Consider the following 6,375-nt stretch of genomic DNA (forward strand, 5'->3'; position numbering starts at 1 on the left):
TCTTCCGGCGGAGCTGTTTCCGGTCGGAGGGGAAGAGCTTGGCCGTGCAACCCTGTTGGTCTTCGGGCGGTCGGGATCAGTTCCCCGGGAGGGGGGGGGGGAATGGCTGGTTTTGAGGGGGGCTTTATTTAGGGTTGCCAACCTCCAGGTAGTAGCTGGAGATCTGCTCTTGCAACTGATCTCCAGCCAATAGAGATCAGTTCTCCTGGAGAAGATGGCAAATCCTGCTCTATGGCATTAGAGCCCCCCCCCCCCCGCTGAGGTCTCTCCAGGCCAGTGGTTCCCAACCTTTTTTTGACCAGGGACCACTAGGACTTTTTTGTTCGGTGCAGGGACCCCAAGGTTCAAAATAAAAATCCCGAGGATTTGAAAATTAATCATAACTGTTAGTTAAACATTAAACTTAGAATAACATTTGAACATATATTTTTATAATAGAGAACTTTTAATTGAAAATATTAATTTATTATGGGTTTATAACTTTGTTTCGCGGACCTTAATTTAGTTCTCGCGGACCCCTGGGGGTCCATGGACCCCTGCTTGGGAACCAGTGCTCCAGGTGGTTGCATGTGAAGTAGCAGGCTTTTAGAAAACCAACAGGCCTATACCAATAAAAATAAATAAATAAGAAAGCATTACTGAACTCCAAAATCAGAGGGCCTCTGGAGAAACATATTTAGAAGTTAGAAACAGACAGTAGAAGAAGCCAAAAAGAGATTACAGTTGAAACCAGACAGGGTCGTTTGTTGGGCTCAAGGTTGACTAGGGCTAGAATGAACAAGGAGGGCGCCATTCTGGCGGGGAAGGCAAGGGAGTAAAAGATTAATTGTTATTAGATAAAATACCAGGTGCATTAACAAGGGACTCTTTGCACAAGTTTATTTGACCAGTCATGTAATTTCTGTCTTATACTTCACCAATAAGATGTCTGTATAAGTAAGCCAATGAACAAATGAATTACATATGAATCCACCAATTAACTGTAAAAGATTTGCATGACCAATCAACAGTATAATGTATGTGTGATGTGTTTTTGAATGTATAATGAACTTATAAAAGTCTGTACTTGCTTGTAATAGGTGCTCAGTTTTTTGGATGATTTTAAAACCCAAGCTGAGACAGCAGCTGCTTTCAGTAAAAGCTGATTCAACAGAAATCTGGTTTGGGTCTCCTTCATTCTAATCTTTTACCCATAATTCTGCTGTAACATATGAGGAGGCAGCACGCGGCTCAAAAAAATTAAATTAAACTAGATTGAAAAATCAGAACCAAAGCTCTAACTTAGTGACAGTAGTAGAAAAGGGCAAGAGTCCAGGAGCACCTTCAAGACTAACAAAAATATTTTCTGGTAGGGTATGAGCTTTCGTGAGCCACAGCTCACTTCTTCAGATACAGCTAGAATGTGAATCACATCGGTCTTTAAGTAGAGGAACAGTATGTAAATGTGAATAGCAGGCTTGATTGGATTAGGTGTGATATGCAAAAGAGTCTGTGATGTCCAGGGGAGAGATGGGTGTGGAGAAATCAGCATTGGTAATGGGCCATGAATGCAAGGTCTTTATTCAGCCCAGGTAAATGCATTGACTTTAGTTTGAATATCAACTGTAATTCAGCAGTTTCTCTTTCCAATCTCCCTTTAAAATTCCTTTGTAAGAGAACTGCTACTCTTAAATCTGCAACAGAATGTCCTGGAAGGTTGAAATGTTCACCCACTGGTTTTTGAATATTGTGGTTTCTGATGTCAGACTTATGTCCATTTAATCTTTGTCTAAGAGACTGACCTGTTTGTCCAATGTAGATTGTGGAAGGGCATTGCTGGCATGTGATGGCATAAATTAAGAGTAGCAGTTCTCTTACAAAGGAATTTTAAAGGGAGATTGGAAAGAGAAACTGCTGAATTACAGTTGATATTCAAACTAAAGTCAATGCATTTACCTGGGCTGAATAAAGACCTTGCATTCATGGCCCATTACCAATGCTGATTTCTCCACACCCATCTCTCCCCTGGACATCACAGACTCTTTTGCATATCACACCTAATCCAATCAAGCCTGCTATTCACATTTACATACTGTTCCTCTACTTAAAGACCGATGTGATTCACATTCTAGCTGTATCTGAAGAAGTGAGCTGTGGCTCACGAAAGCTCATACCCTACCAGAAAATATTTTTGTTAGTCTTGAAGGTGCTCCTGGACTCTTGCCCTTTTCTACTACTGCAGACAGACTAACATGGCTGCCCACTGTGAATTAGTGACATTAGTGTGTTATCCAGAACGCTTTTACTTCCGTGCAGTTCCGCGGTAGTGGCCGCTCCCTCCCTTGAAGCAGTGGGTGAGCCACTTTGTTTTTTGGTTCTTGTAGGTTATCCGGGCTGTGTAACCGTGGTCTTGGAATTTTCTTTCCTGACGTTTCGCCAGCAACTGTGGCAGGCATCTTCAGAGTAGTAACACTGAAGGACAGAGACACTGTCCTTCAGTGTTACTACTCTGAAGATGCCTGCCACAGTTGCTGGCGAAACGTCAGGAAAGAAAATTCCAAGACCACGGTTACACAGCCCGGATAACCTACAAGAACCAATGAACTCTGACCGTGAAAGCCTTCGACCACTTTGTTTTGTTACTTGCGAAGTCCATTCTGAAATTGCTCTTAATTAGCTCTCTCGTAGATATTCTTAGCTATTCAGGCTTCTGTTTATTTTTCATAGAAACATGCTGCGGTTACATTGAATTTAGTTGTCATTGGTGGTCCCTTTAAAGGCCTTGGGGTCGGCAAGCTGAGGAAGATATCCGAAACGCGTCCTTGCGTCGGACCCAGCCACGGACCTCTTTTCTCTTGCTTGTTCTTCGTGATTTGTGTATAATTGATTTTTCATGTGAACATATAAGCCCTCGTCAGCTATATCGAAATTGAAACTCTTATCACCTTACTTGTATAAGCCGGTTTTTTGGCTATATTTATTTTGCCTTAAGCCCTGCGAGGCATACAGTGTGATATTAACACTTCGTAATTTTTGGTTGATTTTGTTTGTACATTCGTGGATAATACACTAATGTCACTAAGTTAGGGCTTTGGTTCTGATTTTTCAATATAGTTTAATTTAATTTTTTTGAGCCACGTGCTGCCTCCTCATACAGTCGCAACTATTTTCAGCATAGGTTCCTTTCTCCTCCAGTTTACTAACCTCCAGGTGGTGGCTGGAGACCTCCCGCTATTACAACTAGGGTTGCCAGGTCCCTCTTCCCCCTGGCAGGGGTTTTTGGGGGGCGGAGCCCAAGGGGGTGGGGTTTGGGGAGGGGAGGGGCTTCAATGGCAGAGAGTCCAATGGCCAAATTGGCCCTTTTCTCCAGGGGAACTGATCTGTGTCGCCTGGAGATCAGTTGAAATAGCAGGAGATCTCCAGCCACCACCTGGTGATTGGCAACCTTAATTACAACTGATCTCCAGGCGACAAATCACCTGGAGAAAAGGGCTGCTATGGAGAGAGGAGCTATTTGGCATTAGATCCCCTGCTGAGGTTCCCTCCCCTCTCCAGACCCCGCCCTCCCCAGGCTCCACCCCCAAAATCTCCAGGAATTTCCCATCCTGGAGTTGGCAGCCCTAGCCAATTTTCAGAACCTCACACACCCCTGCAATGTAGGATTGCCATCTCTGGGTTGGGAAGCACCTGGAGATTTTTGGGAGCGGAGCCTGAGGAGGGCGGGGTTTGGAGAGGGGATGGACTTCATGTCATAGAGTCCATCTTCCAAAGCAGCCATTTCCTCGAGGGGAACTGATCTATGTCAGCTGGAGATCAGCTGTAATAGCAGGGGATCTCCAGCTACCACCTGGAGGTTGGCAACCCTGCTGCAATGCCATCCTCACTGCCAGCTCAGGCAGAGAGAGAGAGAGAGAGGCCTACAACAGCCCTGCTGTGTAGCCTAGTTAAGGTTGCAACTTCCGGGTTGGAAAATACCTGGATATTTGGGGTTGTAGCCTGAGGAGGGGCGAGTTTGCAGAGGGGAGGAACTTCGTTGGAGTATAATGTCATTAGGGTTGCCAACCTCCAGGTGGTTTGGAAAAAAGACAGCACACTTTGTGTTACAACCTCCAGGTGGTAGCTGAAGATCTCCTGCTCTTACAACTGATTTCCAAGCGACCGAGATCAGTTCACCTGGAGAAAAGGGCAGCTTTGGCAATTGGACTCTCTGGCATTGAAGTCGCTCCCCTCCCCAAACCCCACCCTCCTCAGGCTCCACCCCCAAAATCTCCAGGTATTTCCCAGCCCAGAGCTGGCAAACCTACTGCCTAGCTATAAGGAGGAAAGGCTGGCATCGACCTTACGGCTGCCCAGGATTGTTCTGTACGGCCAGGTGGTGAGGTAACTGTGCCGGAATGTTTTCCCCGTCACCTTCGCGTCCCTGTCCTTGCATTCTGACAGGTCCAGCCATTCCTTAAAATAGCCCTGTGAAGGATTGCAGCAGCTCAAAACAATTCCCCGGCCACATTCGACACAAAGCAAAACATGGAGGTGCGCACCATGCTCCTGGAAACAAGCAGACAAGCAGAAGAGAAGTCGGGCGGCCAGCTCTGGGTTGGGAAATATCTGGAGATTTTTGGGGGCGGAGGAGGGTTGGGTTTGGGGAGGGGAGGGACTTCAATGTCCTCGCTCCAAAGCGGCCCTTTTCTGCAGGTGAACTAATCTCTGTCACCTGGAGATCAGTTGTAATCCAAGGAGATCTCCAGTCCCCACCTGGAAGCTAGCAACCCTACTGCGTGTTCAAGCAGGACAAAAAAGCACCCCCACATCCCCCACCAGGGGGGACCTGGTAACTCTGCGTATGATGATCGTGGGAGCTGCTGAGGGTGTGGGTTGCCAACTTCAAGGTGGTTATACAAACAAAGGCAACGTGCCAGAAATAAGTGAACTTAAATCATTAGGCAGCACGGAGGCTCGTACAGTATTCGATCTATCGCGTACAATAACAAAACTATAGAATATCAAACAAAATTTAATGACAATGTTAGGCATTAACATCATGCCGATTATTGAGACTTACTAACATCATAAACTAACAACACACAAACATATAAAACAGTGAGTGCATGACAGTCTGGAACATAGGAATTGCAATTCTGCAACTATGCAACCAAAGGACTCGGGAGTAAGCCTCATAGTAAGGTTGCATGAACACCCAATTAAGGACCTAGAGGACCTCGTAGATGCCATCCGGCACGAAGTTGCTGAGGGTGTACAAAGTCCAGGAGAGGCCCAGAGGCAAGTGAAATCCAAAGGAGGACATGAGACAAGTCGTGACACGTTTCGACTGGCTTCATCAGCTCATGGTATATTTTTTAACTCTGGTAACAATTAAAGACGAATTGTGTTGTATGCAGCTGGTATATGACCATCAAGCCCAATTTGTGCGTCCTATACACAAACTGTATTTGCGCACTCCTTCTCTCTCGTGCCAGAGAATAAACATGTACCATTTGTGCATGGGAGGTTTCGCTTTGAATTTGCCACTCTTTAGATGCTCATTTTCCCCATCCAAATTCTCAAAATTCAACAATAAGCCTCCATGCAGAGTTCTGAGAATTCAGGTGGGGGAAATGTGTATCTAGAGTGCAGCAAATCCAAGGCAAAACCTCCCATGCATAAATGGCCATGAAGTCCTCCAGCCAGGCCATAACTCCTCACTACCTGTGACCAGAGATTCCAGTCTCCAGGTGGTGGCCGGAGATCTCTTGCTATTGCAACTGATCCCCATCCGATATAAATCAGTTCCCCTGGAGAAAAGGGTCGCTTTGGAAGGTGGACTCTACGGCATTGTACCCTGCTAAAATCCCTCTGTGAACCCCGCTTTCCTCTGGCTCCACCTCTCAAGATCTCCAGGTATTTCCCAACCCAGAGCTGGCAACCCTACGGAGGCCCCTGAACAGCACAGGAACGCCAAGTGGCTGTCAATCCTCCCAGGACATGAGCCAGAATGTTTGCCACAATTTTCAGCTCTGCTGTTGGTAAAGTCAACAATGGCCTGCCGTCAGGCAGAACCAGGCGAGCCATCGAAAGCAGCACATTGCGTTCCTGACGGAAGCAATTGTCCTTTGAAAGAGTGAAAATGGCCAGAGCCTTTCCCATGCCGGCCCTACACAAAGCCGAGTCACAGAATCCCACCATTGTATCAGGCGTGAGTTGTAAACATTTGTCTTGGTTTGAATTCAGCGAGTGGATTCAATTCACAGCTAGCGCACGTGGAGCCCAAAGTTCACAGCACTCAGAGGCATCCAGCCAAGAGCTCCATTGCTGACGTTTACATAGGACATCCGTGGTCCTGCCAGCATTATGCTGAGATCCAGCGTGGTGTAGTGGTTAAGAGCAGTGGACTGTAATCTG

Source organism: Euleptes europaea, chromosome 5 (assembly GCF_029931775.1).
Source record: "Euleptes europaea isolate rEulEur1 chromosome 5, rEulEur1.hap1, whole genome shotgun sequence".
NCBI classification, from domain to species: Eukaryota; Metazoa; Chordata; class Lepidosauria; order Squamata; family Sphaerodactylidae; genus Euleptes; species Euleptes europaea.